Source organism: Staurois parvus, unplaced genomic scaffold (assembly GCF_062004578.1).
Source record: "Staurois parvus isolate SC_StPar_1 unplaced genomic scaffold, SC_StPar_1.0 ptg000052l, whole genome shotgun sequence".
In the NCBI taxonomy this organism is placed as follows: domain Eukaryota; kingdom Metazoa; phylum Chordata; class Amphibia; order Anura; family Ranidae; genus Staurois; species Staurois parvus.
In genome coordinates this window covers 6,325,549-6,346,008 of record NW_028317848.1, presented here as the reverse complement: position 1 = coordinate 6,346,008, position 20,460 = coordinate 6,325,549, and positions in this window count along the sequence as shown.

Below are 20,460 nucleotides of genomic sequence, written 5' to 3'. Positions count from 1 at the left end.
GTGGCAGACCTGCCAATTCTGGTGTTCAATGGCAAATGCCAATCAAGCTCTATGGTCCTGGGCAGTGAGCACAGGGCCCACTAGAGGACATCAGGCCCTCAGGCCACCGTCATGATGTCTGTTTCTGATTGTTTGGTCAGAGATATTCACACCAGTGGCCTGCTGGAGGTCATTTTGTAGGGATGTTGCAGTGCTCACCCTGTTCCTCCTTGTACAAAGGAGCAGATACCAGTCCTGTTGATGGGTTAAGGACTTTCTATGGCCCTGTCCAGCTCTCCTACAGTAACTGCCTGTCTCCTAGAATCTCCTCCATGCTCTTGAGACTGTGCTTGGAGACACAGCAAACCTTCTGGCAATGGCACTATTGATCTGCCATCCTGGAGGAGTTGGACTGCCTGCACAACCTATGTAGGGTCCAGGTATTGCTACCAGTAGTGACACTGACCCTGGCCAAAACTAGTGAAAAACAGTCAGAAAAGATGAGTAGGGAAAAGAATGTTGGTGGCCTCCACCTGTAAAACCATTCCTGTTTTGGGGGTCGTCTCATTGTTGCCTATCTAGTGCACCTGTTTTTAATTTCATTAACACCAAAGCAGCTGAAACTGATTAACAACCCCCGCTGCTTAACTGATTAACTGAGCAGATCAATATCCCAGGAGTTTATTTGACTTGATGCTATACTCAAAGTGTTCCTTTCACTTTTTCAGTAGTGTCATAGCAGGTGAGAGAAAGGGGAGAAAAGTAGACGGAAAAAAAAAGAGATGGGGAGAAAAAGAGGAGAAAATGGGTGGATTGGGAAGGGTGTAGGGAGGAGAATGGATACCCCATGGATCCAGCCAGCAGTGACAAAATGTGCTTATGAAGATAGTAGAAAGCAATTGATGTTCAAGTGATAGACATGATCCAACCATGGCCCCAGATTCTGAGATACTCAGCGTGTGAATCGGTTAGTATGCAAGTTAATTTTTCATCGGTCATGACTCCCAAGAGCCACTGCTTAACCTCAGTGAAATTTATTGAGGGCCATCTCCAGGTCATAGCCAGGATTTGCTTGCCAGCCAGAAACAGCCCCCCAGCTTCCTTTGATGTTTATTCAGATATGGAATAGGTTTATTCAGAAGAACCACCCATGGGTTGTGGGCAAGATTAAGGTACAGAACCAAATGAAGGAGATTATAAACCCATATCCAGAAGTGGGTGGCCACAGGGCAGGTCCACCAAATATGCAGTAAAGTGCTTCGATCAGTACAGCCTCAGAAGTAGTGTGAAGAAGCATTGGGGACAAATGTAGATAGGTGGCTGGGAGTCATGTACCAATGAGAAGGACTGGTAAGCATCAATATAATAATTTAATTGCGTTTATCTTGGGTTTAAATTCGTTTTTTTTTATTTCGTAATCTAGTTTTGAGTTTTGTGTAATAAGAAGATAACTTTGTGGCACTGAAAGAACCTATGAATACGAGTGCTGTTTATGGATGACATCAGCAGAGGTGGTTCGGCATATTTTCTAATACGTAATCGTGAAACACCCCTTCCTGGTGGTCCTTTAAATGGGCTTTATTGCCTGGGAGGTAGAGTGTCTTTAGTATTATGTGACCACTGTAATTGGCTCTCATAGCAGTCCAATGATCAGGAGCCCATCCCTCTGGCTCCAGATCAGAAGCCATGGATGAGAGTTGTCAGTGACAGCTTGATCAGTGTGCTGGGAGTGCTTGGTGAGCATTCTCTGAGCACACAACCACAGACTGCTGTTAAAGTCCACTTTTCTTGTTGCCACATATATGCGTGGCACAGTCAGCAAGAGATTAAAACCGCCCACACATTACAGCCTTATGTTTACAGTCTTTGCTATGTAGTGCAAGGGCCCACCTGATCTAGTATGCATTGAATGGATTTCTAAGCTTTTGCCCTACATTGCCATAATTAAAAAAAAGTTTGAATAATTTTAATGCATAGTAAGACTGGCTAATTACAGTATGTACATACTACAGGAAAATCTGCCGCTTGCTGAACCATCCACATTCTAAAAGCATAAGGCTATATTCATATATGTGCTCAAAATTAAGCTCATTCACCGTCAATGGCACCACAACATAAAGACATATGGTATAAATAAATGCTACAGGTCCACTGAATCTGCAAATGGTGCTTAGGCAGTTTATTTAAATTTGTTTTGTAAATTATAGTCTTGAAAGATAAGTAGTGTTCTTTTAGTACAGTTTCTTTAAACGTTCATACCCCCAATCCCAATCATACTTAGCTATCCTTGCTCCTCTATGACCTTCACTGTGCAGCCCACTGGCAAACATCCGACCACTTGAGAGGTGTCCAGGTTCTTCTTCCACTCATGCCCACTGCAATCTCCATCCTTTGGAGCTATCAACCGATTATCTTGTATAGTGAAAGGCTTTCCACAAGAATGAATGAAGATTGCAGTACACAAACACAGAAGGAAAGCCTTTGAAATTGGCTATGAGTCGCCCCGTGGGCCACAAAAAACATAGGTTGGAGGAGTAAGGATAGGCAAATATAAAACTTAGGGTGGTTTCTTTTCTTGAGGGTAAGAGGCTTTTGTTTTGTTTTTTTTTAAATATAACTGTCTATACGTATATGAGCAACCTTTATTTAAATGTAGCACCCTCCCAGTCAGGTTCTAAGATTAGTTAGGTTAAGCATAGCTGTGTTTCTCTGCTTACCAGAGAGGCTGCCAGGTAATTCTGGTGTTTTGCTTAACAGGGCGCTGTGATTGATTGGTCAGGTCTGCTCATGATGCTCTGGTATTGTTTGGGTTTGTCCGAGTTCTACCCACCCTCAGGAAGCTATGACAGTCTTCCAGACCATGGGTAGGGGCTAGGCAAATGATCAGCATGATAATAGATACAGTCCTGGCCAATTGTAGAGTAGGGTGGACCCATTGAATGCTGGGAGAGGTATTTATGTGCCAGGAGCACATGGGTTCAGTGTCTTTCCCGGGAGAGGATTGCACCAAGCCAGGCTGGAGGCAGGCTGCCTTGCCTGGCACTTGCTGTCATATGTCTTCAGGTGGGTCGACCTGAGGGCCTGACGTTAGAGAGAGTGACCCTGGTTCTACTGTAAGCTGACTGAAGGGAGCTGTCTGCCAAAGATCTGTCTGGTATCACTGGAGAGCGAGTCGCTTGGAAGATTGGAAGGAGGCATCCATTCTGTCCTTGGGCAGAGTACAGACACTTAGAGATCTAGGGGACTCTGTGTGCTTTGCTACCCCTCTGGTGCTTGATAGTCAGCATGGATCTGAGAAAAAGGGAACACTGGCTGGCGTTCTGACGAGCTTGTCCAACTGTTGCTACTGCAAAAGACTTTGCTCATCTACGTTACCTTTGGGCTGTCACAGTCTGTCGGAACTGGCTTATACCTGAGGAGCTCAGCCCTGTAACTACTACTACTGCAAAAAGGGACTATGCTCACTGTTAAACTACCTGCTGCTACATTTTAGAGAGAAGTCTGCTATCTGCTCTCAGTCAGGACTTCAATACTACTCAATTAAGAGATAAGTTCACCTGTCCTCAGTGTAAATGCTTCTAATTTTGGAGTATCCTACTATATCCCTATCCCCAGTTCTACAATAAAACTCCTAAAACAAACATCCCCTAGCCTAGGTCATTGAAGACAATGAGTGGAAGTGTGTGTGTGTGTGTATTTGGCCAAAGAAATACATTGTTTTGTGGGACAGATCTCCCATTCATATGAAGCCTTAGGCTGCATTTGCCTGGCTCTTTATCCCCGGTGCGAATCCCAATGGCAAGAGCCTACTGCTTTCTGTGGCTGGGATTGACAACTGTGTTCAGCTACCAAGCCACACACTGCAATGAGAGGCTGTCAGCTGCTGCAGCTTTTCTTGAGTGTTCGCACAGCAAGTGATTACCTGCGGTGATCATGGCTGGACCCACAGAAAGTGTATATAGCCATGATCACCACATGTAATCGCTGGGTGTGTGAACAGTCACAAAAAGCTGCGACCACTGGCAGCCTGTTATTGCAGTGTACTGGCTCCACATCCACCACTATCTAGACACAGCTGCCAATCCCAGCTGCAGGAATCAATAACTTCTTGCAGCTGGGATTCAGACTGTGGCTAATGCCTTGTACACACTATAAGAAAATCGTACGATAATCGGATCGTTAGTACACAGCTTTTGAGAGCCGAAGGGACAAGCGCAAAAATGTTTCTCTAATCCTTCTAATTTTCCTTTAATCAGTACAGTAGTCGTCCGAATATACAATACAAATACAATACAATATGTGACATCACTTTCAAAATTCTTTTCTTTCATAGGAGAATTTTCGGATCTTAGTAACCTCTTCACTTTCGATGTGAGACTAGCAGGTGAAAAAAGCCGGCCGATCGTTCGTCCGATATTCTCATCGTGTGTACGGTGCATAAGACCCCGGTCGCACTGGGTGTGACTTGGAATGTGATTTGCATGCTATGTGACTTGCAAATCGCATGCCAAGTCGCACCCTATTGTCCGCAATTACAGCGGTCATATCGGTGTGGTTCTGACTTGGTTGGAGTCTCATCGATTTCTAAAGTAGTACATGCACTATTTTATGGTGCGATTTACATACACATCCGTGTCCCCCGACTTTGAAATCGTGTTACTTCACTGTAAGTCACACGATTTCAAAGTCGGACTTGATGTGACCGGGGTGTAGACACCCTTGTGAATACAGCCTACCTCTAACCTCAAACAGAAACTGCCTACACCTTTCAATTGCATTGTTTCTGAACAAAGCCCAATTATTTAATTGAGTTATATCCCAGCCTGTAAACTCAGCTTTGCCTACAGCCAATACTTTCTTTATTCCTGATCTCTGTGAAGAAATAAAGATATAATACGGTAATAATAATTCTGTTGCTGCAGTCCCATGAATAGAGTTCCAGCTTATCTTTCAGGAGTTCCCCGGTGAAGTAAATGTATATTTATATGTAGCTCTTCAAAATGTTTGATAATTCAATCCATTAACATTACCACCAATTACTGTGTCATCTGTTTTCTCTCCACAAAGACACCACATCAGTATCTGCTTGCTAATGATTATAAAATGATTTCCCCGCTGCTCTGTCTTCCTGTGCACTTTACATCCTGCTATCAGGACTAGGAGGAATTTTCAGGTCAGGCATATTAAATTAGCCGCTCAGTACTCTTGTGTCAGCAGTACATTTATTTTATAGTATTGTCAGTGTGTTTGTTTTTGGTAGTACATAAAACATTCATCTGCTATGTACTCCTGGCTATTTTTCTGGATTAACTGGTTTGGTTTTATGTTTGTGGATCTTTAACTGATGCAACCTTCTTGGTGCTGCATTTCACATTAAATGTGAACCTTCAGCCAAATGAAGAATAGTTTGGGTTGGAGTTGAAGTCTAAAAAAGTCTATTATAATTTAGTATACTATAAAGTGTTGCACTATACAGTGATTAATATATACAAACAATATCAATAAATAAAATCACCAAAAATGAATAAATACATGATTCAAAGTATTTAACATGCAAATTATTAAATTAAAAAACAAAAAGTGATACATTTAAATAAGTCAGCATTGAGATATAGCAATGAAAAAAAAAACCCTCAAAGTCCACGGTGAGTGAATTGAAACACATCAACATTCAGTGTTCTTCTCTTCATCCACCAACACCAGTGCTACCTGTCACCACGGTGCAAATAAGATGCAAGTTTACCAGATTAAAAGACCTTATTCAGAATGGTCGTAAACTCTCTATATGTTCCACTTGGATGCTAACTCTCCATGTGAATCCAAATAATGGCCGGTCCTCCGGTGTATGGTAAAATTCACAGTAGATAGTATATACATGCAAGATAAGCAGATACAGCACACCTCATACTGTACAACCACTTGGGCGGCGCTTCTCCCGTGACGTCATTGTGCCCAAAAACCCGAATTTTCTGTTACCCATGCCTGCTTGGTGATTATTGATTTGCATATACATGTCTTTTGTCTGTAAGTGCATTCTTATGTTCCATTAAAAGTTTGAAGTGGTTTTACACTATGAGGAGTGCTTTACCTGCTTATCTTGCATGTATATACTATCTACTGTGAATTTTACCATACATTTGAGGAGTGATAGTGGTGACCATTATTTGGATTGACATGGAGAGTTAGCAACCAGGTGAAGCATATCGAGCGTTTATGACCATTCTGAATAAGGGGGTCTTTTAATGTGGTAAGTTCACATCTTATTTGCATTGTAGTGACAGGTAGCACTGGTGTACAATGGAGCTTTATTTCATTCACTATTCACTATGTCCCACTGACACCAATAATGAGGTATTGTTTGCTCACACACTAGAACATTTTCTACTCCAACTGGTCACAGTCCAGCACCCCTAAAGCCTGAAGGACAGTAAACTGGCCCTTTGTTTAGAAGGTTTGGAGACCCCTGTACTAGAGTATTCATTTTGGGTGGAGTGTATGTGAACATGGGGGGTTTATAGCTGAAGTGCACATACACAGGCCGTGATATTTCAATGCCTTCCTCATGTTTTGTTGAACACTGAACACTCTGTTATGAAACACAGGGAAAGAAATGGGGTTTTCAATTAAAGGAAGTAAGAAACAACCTTGACTTGAAAATTGTTTGCATAGTTTCAGTCTCTAGCCTGGTTTTGTGGGATTCCACCTCTCACTAGAACTGCAAGTACCATCTGTTGCTTATTTTTGTTTTTAAATTGCTGCATTGAGGATATTCTAAATTGGAAAAAACTATGAAGTACAGCCAGGGCAGAGGTGAGAATCCTATGGGTATGACTAAGGAACCATATATAAGTAATATTGGTCATATCCAGAAACTCTCAAAAATACAATACCTTTCATCTACAGTATACAGCCTTTAGTGGCTGCTTTTATTTCACTCTATTAGAACACAGCATGGTGACTTAGTAGTTAATACTTCTGCTTGGCAGCTCTAGCATTGTTGGTTTGAATCCCAAAACATGACAGTGCCATCATGGAGTTTGCATGTTCTCCCTGTACTTTCGTGGGTTTCCTCTGAGTACTCTGGTGTCCTCCCATACTCCAAAGACATGCTTGTAGGTTAATTGACACTGATATGTATATATTTAAATGTGAGTTAGGGAACTAGGATTATCAGCACCTCTTTTGTGTGGATGGAGGAACCTGTTCACTGGCTGAGCAAAAAAGAAAAAGAGACCATAAAGTCTACCTAAGTCTGCAGCGAACCACATAAGTTTTTCTAATGGCTGAACCAACTTAATGAAACAAATATATATTATTAAGGACCAGTTCATGTAAAAGTAACATTTTCATTGTAGTGGAATTTAGTAGGATTAGTAAACTTTGGTTTCTTGTATGTTTTGTGAATGTATCTTGTATGATCCTCCAGCAGCTAGGTGTGCCAGCTGTAATTCCAATTCTTTTTCAGCCTACACCCTATTGCTTGTTCCAGCACATACAGTTGCATTGTTTATTACAATTCAGAAAATGAAAATCAATGCAAAGAGTGGGACTCGTGCATAATGACCACAACAGGTATGCAGCTTCATAACTCATGCAGATATCTCATCAATAACGTTTTGGAGAGTACCGAAAAATACTAGAAGGCCTCTCTGCTCCACATATTACTAAATATCACAGCCTCTAAACTCACTTCTGTTCTACCTGTCAACACTGACAGCCATGCTCTGTCTCTTCCCATGAGTTAGACCTTCTCTTTCCTTGATTCATACCTGAAGTCATGTTACATTGAAATCAATGGAAATGCATCAAAATACATCTTTATGCGCATCGTGATGCACATTTTTGCTTAATAACGTACATACTGTAAAAGCACCATGATGCGCATCAACACATATTGATGTGTTATCAGGCATGATGACATCCAATACAATGCATTTCAGCGCACATTAATGACCATCAGTGGGTTTTGAGAAGAGTTTTTAATGCACTTTCATTGACTTAAATGGAAAACACATTGCATGCATAGTTGTGAATCTGAATCTTGAAGAAATGCTGTCACTTCAGTAAAATCCACAAGCAGATAGTCTGTATTTAAGTAGAACAATGCATAGAATCTACACAGAGAGCTCACGCATTTCAACCGTTAGGTCTTAATCATGGCCCATGACTAAGCCCTAACAGTCGAAGCACATTGGCCCTCTGTGTGGATTCTATGCATTGTTCTACTTAAATAAAGGCTATCTACTTGTGGATTTTACTGAAGTGCCAGCATTTCTTCACGATTCAGATACTACAGGGCTTGTGAATGTTTACTCAGTGTTCCATAATAAAGTATCTAAATCCAAAAACATAAATGTAATGTATTGCAGCTTATCAGTCCTTAGATGTGGTGGCTGTATTAGTTTTCTTTTTTTTCAGGCTTCTTCCTTTTATCTTTACCTGGTGCTCCTGCCAGTAACACATTTCCTGTCTTACCCCTGGTTAGCATATATGCGGTCGTGAGGGATGCGTTTTGCGAGGGCACGAGAGCCCATTCATTTGAATGGACTCCCGTGCCCCGTGACACGCAGAGAAGTCCCTGCACTTCTTCTGAAAACACAGCCCTCATGGGAACCTCAGTTCCCAGTACGGTTGCGTTTTCCAGTGCCGGTGTTGTGCCATTAGAATTAGTGGCACCCGCCTGCGGGTCCGCATTCCTCTGTGTGGATGGTGCGGCTGCATGGATTTTCGTGCGGATCCGCAGCGGCACCACCCAAGCCTTACAGTGATAAGGCTCCTTCACTATGCTGTATCTATGAAAGAACAATGTTTTCACCCTAGGCTGCTTTCCTGATTTGATTTGATTTCTTGATTTTCCTTCAACACACTGGGGAGAGGTGTGCTGTAGTGCACAGAAGATAGCTGTGAAAGCTGAAAACATTCTATGAGATATCAGTTCAGTGCACAGTAAGTTACAATGATGCTGGAATTCTGCTAAGATCAACAGGTATATTTCTGTTCTTGCGGAAAATCTATTCGATCTAAAAAAAAACTACCACTATGTCAAAGGACTGGTAAGCTGTAATATGTTATCATTATTATTTTTATTATAAGAGCTTTACATAGCACTAACAGTTTGTGCAATGCTTTACAAACTGGAGGGTGACAGTATAGTTACAATGCAATCCAATAAATTAAAAGCACAATGTTAGTCATCTAAAAAACATCTAATTGGCCAGTCTATGCAAAAGAAGGGCTTCTATAGTCACTTCTCTGGCGACTCACTTCTCCTATCTCCCCTTCACTCAACTTGACTTCTAGGAGAGTCAGATACTTGTGCCCCCTGCCTGTGCTTCATCCTCTGACCCTTATGGCACTGGTGTGCCCTTTGGTCAACTTTTCTTTTTTTTAAAAAAATAATCTCCCTTACCCCTCTGATGCTATCAGCATGGCATGCCATGCATGTGGGCTGGTGTACTATGGCAAAAGGGGCTGTAGGAGTATCCTGCAGGGGTTCCGTTGGCAGCCATGGCACTGAGTCATGCTGAGGCAGGAGAAGACTTATTTCTTCTGGTACATTCACCATAATGTAAATTAAGTGAAACATTAGGCCCTGGAATTCAGTTACGAAATCTCATTGTCAAAGATGTGTAATTCAGCTTTCTGGCATGTGTCCAAAACTGAAACAGTTAGATGAATCAGGTGTACTGAGTCTTTTATTTCAGAGATCATTACTATAGAGGAGCACAGGAAAAATATAGCACATGGTTACATAAGCTCATCTATATTGTAGCTCATCTATATTGTAAGGGTGGTAGGCTCACTTTGTTCTGGCAGCATTAAACCATGCATGAGATAGGGGCACTCAGGGCCAGGAACTTGTTCTGCACTTTTATTCATCAAGGCAGCAAACACCATTTTAATGTAGGAGGGCTTTGTGCAACAAATACACAATATAAAACAAATGGTCTGCTTGTTCGAGTCACAAGTGTTCAAGCCCTCTTATGACTTCCCCAAAACAAACAGGCTGCTCTTTTACCTTTTTAGTGTTTTGCCAGCAATCAGTCTTTTCACCCAGCAGCAGGTTCTCACAAAAGTGCACGAAGAGAGAGAGAGAGACCTTAAAATAGTATAATTAGTTAATATACAAAAAGGCCTAGTAATGTTCAAGCCCACTAATGAGTTCCCCAAAACAAACAGGCTCTCACAAAAGTGCAGGGCAGAGACCTTTGCATCAGTCAGTTATCATATAAAAAGGCTTGTGGACAGCAGAGACAAAAAATGAGGTCTAGTTACTCGGTAAGATGTGGACCTAGGAATGTAGACTTTTCCCCACCCAAGTTCTACAAAGCCTCTGGGCTCCAGGATCCAGAACAAAACGTAAGATTCTGAGAATATTAAAAGTTTATTTTTTCCACATTAGCCATAAACCTTGGAGCCACTCACCGTGTATAGATGGGAAACCTAATTGACTCATATACACCATCCATAATCCTGCCAGCCAGTGCCTCACAGTATGAACAGAGAAGATAATGGATGAAAATGGAACCATGCATAATAGGAACAAGCAGTACCCTATTGAACTATGAAATCATATCCAAAAATGAAAAGCAAGTCTAGTGTTCTCTTGCCAATGCTGTCCATAATGTTGTGGTGTGAATGGCTCTTTATTATCCAGAGCTCAGTTTACCACATAACTATAGTATGGATTCAATGCTGACCTTTGCTTCACTGAAGTGGAATAAAAAACATACAAGTTTCAAAATCTGTTACAATTAGCTATAAAAGATTAAGGTGTACAAGTATTTTAAATGGTTTTTGTATCCTAATATAGAGGAATTAAATTCTGGAAGCTGTGCCCAGTAAAATGCAGATGGAGGCAAAAGGACTAGTCAGCAGTATTTCCTATAGTCTCCTGCCAGCTGATTTTCACCTTTTATTGACTTACAATGCCTTGTTCAGCACCTTAATAAAGACATTTGGAAGGGTAGTGCTGGAACCCTAATATTATTATAGGGGATGTAGAGATGTTTTACTAGGAGGTCTGGGTTCTCGGGATTGGCAGCTTCACTATGCCAAAGGATTTCCACTATCTCCTTGGTTTGTAACTGAGCAAGTCTAATGCTGAAGTACCAAACCAAGAATGAAAGTGTCACTATAGGCAAAACTTTTGTTTTCATTTTGGATAGAGTAAGGCAGGCTATAGATGGAGGTAATTTCTTTCCTGCACAGACTGTGTTGACAGGGGCATCCTTCCAGGGAAGCCATTGTGTTCTCCCATTGGGGGGGAAGAGGAAGTTGCCCCGCCGGTAGAACACAGTAATTATTGCTAGTGGCTATAACAGGGGAATCCTTCCAGGGAAGCCATTGTGTTCTCCGGATGGGGGCTGGGGGGCGGAGGAAGTTGTCCCTGCTGGTAGAACACAGTGATTATTGCTAGCGGCTGTAACAGCCACTAGCAATAATCATATGTAAAATCTAATGTAAAGTAAAATGTAATGGTTGTACCCAAGTTGATCGGTCGATTGATCAACTTGGGTATTTTCAGCCTGCCTATACATGGTTTAATTCAAACCACCTAAAGCAGGGGTGTCCAAACTATGGCCCTCCAGGTGTTGAGGAACTGCAAGTCCCATGAGGCCTTGCAAGACTCTGACATCCACAGGCAAGACACCCAGAGGCAGAGGCATGATAGGACTTGTAGTACTTCAACAGCTGGAGGGCCATAGTTTGGACATCCCTGACCTAAGGCTTAGGGAGGGTTGTAACCCTTTCATGTTTTTTTCTGCCCCAGATTTCCCTTCACATCCTGTCACATTACCAAAACAAGAAGTAAGAGGAATTTGCTCCAAAGTGAAGGAATTCCATGGTGTCACCAGGGTCCATGGAACTTGTGTCCCCATTGGAAGATTTACCCTCTATTCCTGTTCTTATGTCAACCCACAGTTTGGGATTTTCTTTTACTTTTGTTTTTGATGAAATTTAGTATTTAGAAGTAGCAGTGCCTTTGATCACACACTACAGATATACAGTTATGGGTCTGTAGGAACAGGAGCACCTAGACCCCCTCACATACCAAGGAGAGCTCTACTGTTTTCAGGAGCAATGCAGGACAATCTTCATTTTTTGGGTTTAGTTCCACTTTATCCACTTTTTTACAATTGCTAGAGGGGTATTAAACCCAAAAGCAAAAATTTTATATGTTGCAGCTTATTGACCATTAGACGTACCGGCTGCATTTGTTTTTTTTCTTAGGCTTTTTTCCCTATCTTTGCACCTGGTGATCTGGCCAGTAACACACCTCCTGTATTAGTGTATCCACACTTTGGATGAAAGAGTGCAGGTGACACCTTTGGACAGCACCGTTGTCAGTCTGGAGGCAGGGGAATGGTGGATGGACTAGTAGATTTAAATACACTAACAAATTGAATCCAAACTCCAGCTGACACTTTATAAGCTGTTACAGCAAACAGCTTATCTGCTTGTAAGAGGGATAACTTCATACTGACATAAAAAGTGCTGACTACAGCGAAACATTTACTGTTGCAATTCACAGCTATTTGCATCTTCTCAGTGATCTGTTTATTTAAGTGGCAGGTATTCGTTAAAGTCTTGCACAAAAAAACTGTGCTTTCTTCAAATAAAGGGAAATGAAGTAATTTGCATACATTTATGTGCAGTTATGAAACCCTTGATTTGGTTTTATATCTTATGAAACTGCTGACATTTCAACACAGAGCTTTGTTGATGAGCCGAGTTCTCCGTCCTTCTGGCCTTACATGTAAAAGTGTCAGCTGATCACGGCTTCACTGCACAAGTACAATCAGATCAAGACATTTCTGGAACATCTACAATCAGCTGACTTACAAAAGATTCAGATTTACCACAGGGATAAGAAGTGAACAACAATACAAACTGAAATATGTCTGAGACTGATGTAGTGACTTGTTAAAGTAAACCTTACTTAGTTTTAAAATTTTGAAAGGAAACTTCCTGCCCATCCAGCATCCTGCTTGTTCTTCGCACTGTTAGTCAAAATATAATTTTCTGTGCCTCTCTCTGATGTAGTTTCACTTTGTTGCTGGAGCCTGATTTTCACTGACTTTGATAGCTTAGCCCCAAACTGTCTTCTCTACACTTGTTTGAATTAAAGTGATAATAAACCACAGTTTTTAGCACTCTCAGCTGCTGATTTATTCACTGATGCCTGCCATACATGAATCAAAATTCGACCAGTTCAGCAGGAGCCGGCCAACATTTCGATTCATGTATGGGCAGGATGTTTGTACAGAATTCAATCTACTGATCGACTTCTGGACAACTGTCCTGATAGATTTTTGTATCTTAATTAGCATTTTTGGCCATAGCCTACAACATTGATCTGTGCATTCTATAGTCAGGCTACAAAGGCACAGTGGGGAGGATTCCCCCATCCTCCTTGAATGTGTGGATGGGAGGAATTGAGTAATTTTCTTTTTGTTCAACCCACTTTTTGAACAGGAAAAAAAGAATAATCTGTGGGCTGCTTTCCTGAGTATACAGCTTGTTTATCATTTAATCCTTGCCTATGTTTCAGTTTAAACTATTGCCATGGCCACTGATCCAGGTCTGTTTCAGGGTGGCTCCTTTCTCTTCCAGCATACTATGGAGCCACCCTTGCATGCAAGAACTAGAGAAGGAATGGACATTGCTCAACTGACCCCAGGGGTCCGATGCTGAGGAATAGCCTCAGCAGCTGTTCTGGCCACACCCATTGTGACCACACCCTCGCTCGAACTCATGCTCCCCACTTCTCATTGCCAATGGGGAGATAATTTTCCTTCCATCCATAGCTTGGAGCAGCACCAAAAGGTACACTTTTCACTATGCAGGAACTAGAGTTTTGTCTACCTAAACAAGCCTTTCTTAATGATTTTACCCCAGGAGTAACCTCTAAAATATGTTTCAGGTCTCAGGGAGCCCTTACTAAACCAATTCATCATTACAGTGGCAGTCAGAATGCCACCTTTACATAAATATAGACCTTAACACATAGTGTTTGTCCTGGCAGGCCCCACTAAATGGGAGTTTAATCAGCCACAGCTTAAGGAACCCCTAGGAACCTCTAAAGGACTGTTAGGGTTCTACGGAATCCTGGTCTAGGTAGCTGGCCTACACTAGACACACATAGCCCCTCAGCCTAGGATGGCAAGGCACTCTCCTGCTCCTTCCTCCCCCTCTACCATCCCTATTCCCAGCTAACAGACTGGCTGGAGAGTGCACTGATTACTATTTCCTGTGAAGACTTGAAGTTCAGAGAAGCAGCACTGAAAAAACAGGACCAGCAGCATTGAAAGTTGTAAACTTAAAGTGCTGGGGTAGGAATTTTAAATAGTAATTTACTGGGGAATGTTTATTTTATTGTGCTCAATGTGTTAAATCAGGGGTCTCCAAACTTTCTAAACAAAGGGCCAGTTTACTGTCCTTCAGACTTTAGGGGGGCTGGACTGTGGTTATCGGAAGTAGAAAATGCCCTCTGTGGGAGTAAACAATGCCCCATCTTTGATGCATGTGAGAGGAATTGAGCCCCCTCGTTTGTGTCATTAGGTGGGAATAAACATGCCCCATCATTGGTGTAATTGGGAGAAATTGTGCCTCATCATTGGTGTCATGGGGAGGAACTTTGCCCCAACAGTAATGTCATTGAGAGGAATTGTGCCCCTTCGTTGGGTTTCATGGAGGGAATTATGTCCTATTGTTGGTGTTTGAGGATGAAATATTGCCCCAAGGGCCAGATAAAAGCAAGCAAAGGGCCGCATTTGGAGACCACTGTGTTGAAATAAAAATGCCAAGGGTTTAATACTACGTTAAATCATGATAGCTAAAAAAAAGTCTAATCATACCTACTTCCACAAAGCTATTCTCCCACAATTCAATACAGGTGCACCTCACATTTCTGAACTAAAAGAGCCAGGTGGATTAGAGAAGTTATCACAAAAAGAACAAAAGCACTTGACACAACCCTGACAAACATTCAGACGCAAGATTGATAAAAGCAATTAAAGCCCAACTCCTGGAAACATAAAAATTATCCCTTGCAGTGAGGCTGAGGAGAATTTTTGCATTTGAACTTACCTGATCTTGCACCTCCCCAGTAGATGGCATTCCCAACACTCCAGTGGTGGACTGTCCTTTGGTGTCACCACATCCAATGCAGGGCTATGCACCTTGCATTGGTATTGATGACATCATGGACCTTAAAACCTGTGGGGACCATTCTAGCAACACAGAGGATCAGGTAAGTAGATCCTCTTTTCTACTGTATGTCTGCTAGACCTAAATGAGCAATTAACCCTTGAAGAGCAGGCACAGTTTCCCGGAGTTGGGCTTTGGGTTCAACTACTGTGGAGATAGAGCAAAATAAGAAATAGGAAACCCAATTTGAAGGAAACCCAAGTGAATATGTGCCTAGACCATGTACACTAAAGTACATATCCTGAACAACCAGTAAAAAACCCTTATTAACCTCATCGTTAGGCATCATGCAGAAATTTGTTTATAAAAATAGTTAATTTCCCCCTATGTTCTATGGAGAGCATATCTTGGCAGCCTGCCAGCTTTATAAAGGTATACAACAAGTAATTCTAAGTTGGTAAAAACTGTCTGACACCCAACGTTAGGGTATATTCACACCATTGTGTTGGATCAATGCGTTTTACACACTTTGCAGGGCAATGCATCCTGAAATGCATCACAACACTCATTCATTCCAGCATCTGTCACACAAAGTAACGCACTACCATGCATTGCATTGCACTGTGTTGCTAAAAATAGTGTTGGTATGTTTTTATGTGTGTTCTGAAGCAATGACAGATCGTTTAAATGACATAATGTGCATAAACACAATGCTCTAGAACATGAGGGTGTGAGGGGGTCCATGTAGTCACTATTGTAATCTTTGAAAATTAATTACTTCACAGTACATGCAGCTAGGGAATTCAGTGAGCTCTTTCACTGCTTATTAAAAATATGTAAATACTTAATTCATAATCTGGGCACAGGTACATGATTAAAATTGGAAAGCGGGACTAGGTCCTAGTCTAATACAAAGCTATACGGACCCCATGCTTTCTCAAATAGAAAAATGTTAGCCATTCCAGTTTCATCCCCTCTGGTGTGATGACACAAAACTTGACCATATTCTTCTGAGGGTGGACTAACCATGCATTTCACAAGGTCTGCATAAGTAGCAGCACTCTCCATACAAGTATTAATATTTAAAAGCCTTTGTCAAATGGAAAGTAACATTATATGTGCAATGTGTGAAAATGTTGCACGACACTAATAAACTATATATATACACTGCTCAAAAAAATTAAAGGAACACTTTTTAAACACATCAGATCTCAATGGGGAAAAAATATCATGCTGGATATCTATACTGATATGGACTGGGTAATGTGTTAGGAACCTAAGGATGCCCCTTCGTTTGATGGAAATTAAAATGATCAACCTACAGAGGACTGAATTCAAAGACACCCCAAAAATCAAAGTGAAATAATGATGCAGCAGGCTAGTCAATTTTGCTGAACTGTCATTGCAGCAACTCAAAATGGTAGTTTGTTTGGCCCCCACGTGCTTGTATGCATGCCTGACAACGTTGGGGAATGCTCCTAATGAGATGACAGATTGGGGTTTATTTACTAAAGCTGGAGAGTCCAAAATCAGACTCCCTTCTGCATAGAAACCAATCAGCTTCTAACCTCAGCTTGTTCAATGAAGCTTTGGCAATGAAACCTGGAAGCTGATTGGTTTCTATTCAGAAGTGAGTCTGATTTTGGACTCTCCAGCTTTAGTAAATAAACCCCATTGTGTCCTGGGATATTTCCTCTCAGATCTGGACCAGGGCATGATTGAGCTCCTGGACAGTCTGAGGTGCAACCTGGAGGTGTCAGATGGACCGAAACATGATATCCCAGAGGTGTTCTATTGGATTTAGGTCAGGCAAGCGTGGGGGCCATTCAATGGTATCAATTCCTTCATCCTCCAGGAACTGCATGCATACTCTCACCACATGAGGCTGGCAATGTCATGCACCAGGAGGAACCCAGGACCCACTGCACCAGTGTAGAGTCTGACAATGGGTCCAAGGATTTCATCCTTATACCTAATGGCAATCAGGGTGCCATTGTCTAGACTGTAGAGGTCTGTGCGTCCCTCCATAGATTTGCCTTCCCAGACCATCACTGACCCACCACTAAAATGGTCATGTTGAACAATGTTACAGGCAGCATAAAGTTCTCCACGGCTTCTCCAGACCCTTTCACGTCTGTCACATGTGCTCAGGGGAAACCTGCTCTCATCTGTGAAAAACACAGGGCACCAATGGCCAATTCTGGTGTTCAATGGCAAATGCCAATTGAACACTATGGTGCCAGGCAGTGAATACAAGGCCCACTAGGGGACATCGGGCCCTCAGGCCACCCTCATGAAGTCTGTTTCTGATTGTTTGATCAGAGACATTCACACCAGTGTCCTGCTGGAGGTCATTTTGTAGGGCTCTGGCAGTGATCCTCCTGCTCCTCCTTGCACAAATGAACAGATACCAGTCCTGCTGATGGGTTAAGGGCCTTCTACTGGCCTGTCCAGAACTCCTAGAGTAACTGTCTGTCTCCTTGAATCTCCTCCATGCTCTTGAGACTGTGCTTGGAGACACAGCAAACCTTCTGGCAATGGCACATATTGATGTGTTATTATGGAGGAGTTGGACTGCCTGTGCAACCTCTGTAGGGTCCAGGTTTCGCCTCATGCTACCAGTAGTGACACTGAGCCTAGCCAAATGCAGAAATAGTCAGAAAAGATGAGTAGGGAAAAAATGTCTGTGGCCTCCACCTGTAAAACTATTCCTGTTTTAGGGGTCATCTCATTATTGCCCATCTAGTGCACCTGTTGTTAATTTCATTAACACCAAAGCAGCTGAAACTGATTACCAACCCCCTCTACTACTTAACTGACCAGATCAATATCCCAGGAGTTTAATTGATTTGATGCTATACTCTAATTACAAAGTGTTACTTTAATTCTTTTGAGCAGTATACCATATTTTTCGCTCCATAAGATGCACTTTCCCCCCCCCCCCCCAAAAAGGGGGAAAATTGCCGCTCGGCTCTTCTCTGCAGCAGAAACGTACCTGTTCCTCGGTCCAGCACTGTACAGTCTTCCCGCGCCGGCATCTTTAGTGTGGGCACCCAGCTGTCACAGCCGGGTGCCTGTTGCGCATGCACGAGAAGCGGTGTGCTTTGTGAATGGTACACATGACAGGTCCCAGAAGACTCAGGACCAATCACAAAGCGCAGCACTTCTCGCACATGCGCAGTGGGCACCCGACTGTCAGCCGGGTGCTCATACTAAAGGGAGGACAACTCCACGGAAGTGGGAGTGGGTACTTGTCAAATTCAGGTATCCGCTCCCCCCTCTCTCCCCAAAGGTCCACAGTCTCTGGTCATCTCCTGTACTGTCTGCAGTCTCTGGTCATCCCCTCTACTGTCTGCAGTCTCTTGGTCATCTCCTGTACTGTCTGCAGTCTCTTGGCCATCCCCTGTACTGTGTCTGCAGTCTCTGGTCATCTCCTGTACTATGTCTGCAGTCTCTGGTCATCTCCTGTACTATGTCCGCAGTCCCTGGTCATCTCCTGTACTGTGTCCGCAGTCTCTGGTCATCTCCTGTACTGTGTCCGCAGTCTCTGGTCATCTCCTGTACTGTGTCTGCAGTCTCTGGTCATCTCCTGTACTGTGTCCGCAGTCTCTGGTCATCTCCTGTACTATGTCTGCAGTCTCTGGTCATCTCCTGTACTGTGTCCGCAGTCTCTGGTCATCTCCTGTACTATGTCCGCAGTCTCTGGTCATCTCCTGTACTGTGTCCGCAGTCTCTGGTCATCTCCTGTACTATGTCCGCAGTCTCTGGTCATCTGCTGTACTATGTCTGCAGTCTCTGGTCATCTCCTGTACTATGTCCGCAGTCTCTGGTCATCTCCTGTACTGTGTCTGCAGTCTCTGGTAATTTCCTGTACTGTGTCTGCAGTCCATTGGTTCAGAATATTTTTTTTCTTGTTTTCCGCCTCTAAAACCTAGATGTGTCTTATAGTCAGGTGCGTCTTATGGAGCGAAAAATACGGTATATATATATATATATATATATATATATAAATATAAATATATATATATATATGTATATATATAGGCATTGAATTTATACAAATAGAATATATATGGCATGCCAAAGAAAAATATGTGCTACCGCACTTATTTGTAAGGGTATGTTGAAGTAGAATGCCGGGCAAAGTTATTATTTTTCCATGCAGTGGGGCTGTGCTATGTCCGCAGTCTCTGGTCATCTCCTGTACTATGTCTGCATTTTTGTCTAGGGGCTCATAAAGCAAAGGTAGTATATTATTATTATTACAGGTACTTATATAGCGCCATCAATTTACGCAGCGCTTTTACATATACAGTGGGGCAAAAAAGTATTTAGTCAGCCACCAATTGTGCAAGTTCTCCCACTTAAAAAGATGAGAGAGGCCTGTAATTGGCATCATAGGTAGACTTCAACTATGAGAGACAAAATGAGAAAAAAAATCCAGACAATCACATTGGCTGATTTGGAAAGAATTTATTTGCAAATTATGGGGGAAAATAAATATTTGGTCACCTACAAACAAGCAAGATTTCTGGCTCTCACAGACACAGTACAGGAGTTGACCAGAGACTGCAGACATAGTACAGGAGATGACCAGAGACTGCAGAAGTGGGTACTAATATGTCTGGTAACTTGTGGCTGGCTGGTTGGGAAGCAATAAAACTGCAGCCCAACCATCTATTTTTACTGAACTCAAACTGCCTGTGTAGAAGTAGCCTTACTCTTCCCTTGATCCCCTGCAAAGCCTCATACATACCTGTTCAACTTGGCAGTGATGGGGGGGTTACAATGCTGCACTGCTTCTGAGCTCACAGCGGAGTTGCCTCTCTCGTGTAGGCTGTGCACAACTGAAAGAGGATTTGCCTGACTCAGCTTATTTTTTAATTTATGAGGCTCTTACATTACATAGTAACTAAATTTATACCTCTTTAGATTGTCACGTAGATGTAGTTAAACCTAATGGGAATGTGACTTTTTTTTTACCTGACAATGTATGTAAATCTATGTAGCACGGTACAGGGAAACTAGTTACAAATCTGGTGTTCTTGATTTTTATGACTGTCTTTTATATGATGGTGTACTCATATTATCTATTGCAAAAGTGCTAGTACTCACACTGTGAGTGAGTATTATATTCCTAAAACTGTGATCATTATTTTGGAACACCCTTTTTGGAATAACACATGTTGCTACAATGAGTCATCCCAGAGAGTAAGCGACAAGTTATTAACAAACAAAAACAGTTCAAGCTTTGCTACAAAAATGTTGTGTGCAATGGCTACTGGTCAATTCCTAAACATGGCTCCAACAATTAACAATATGGATGTC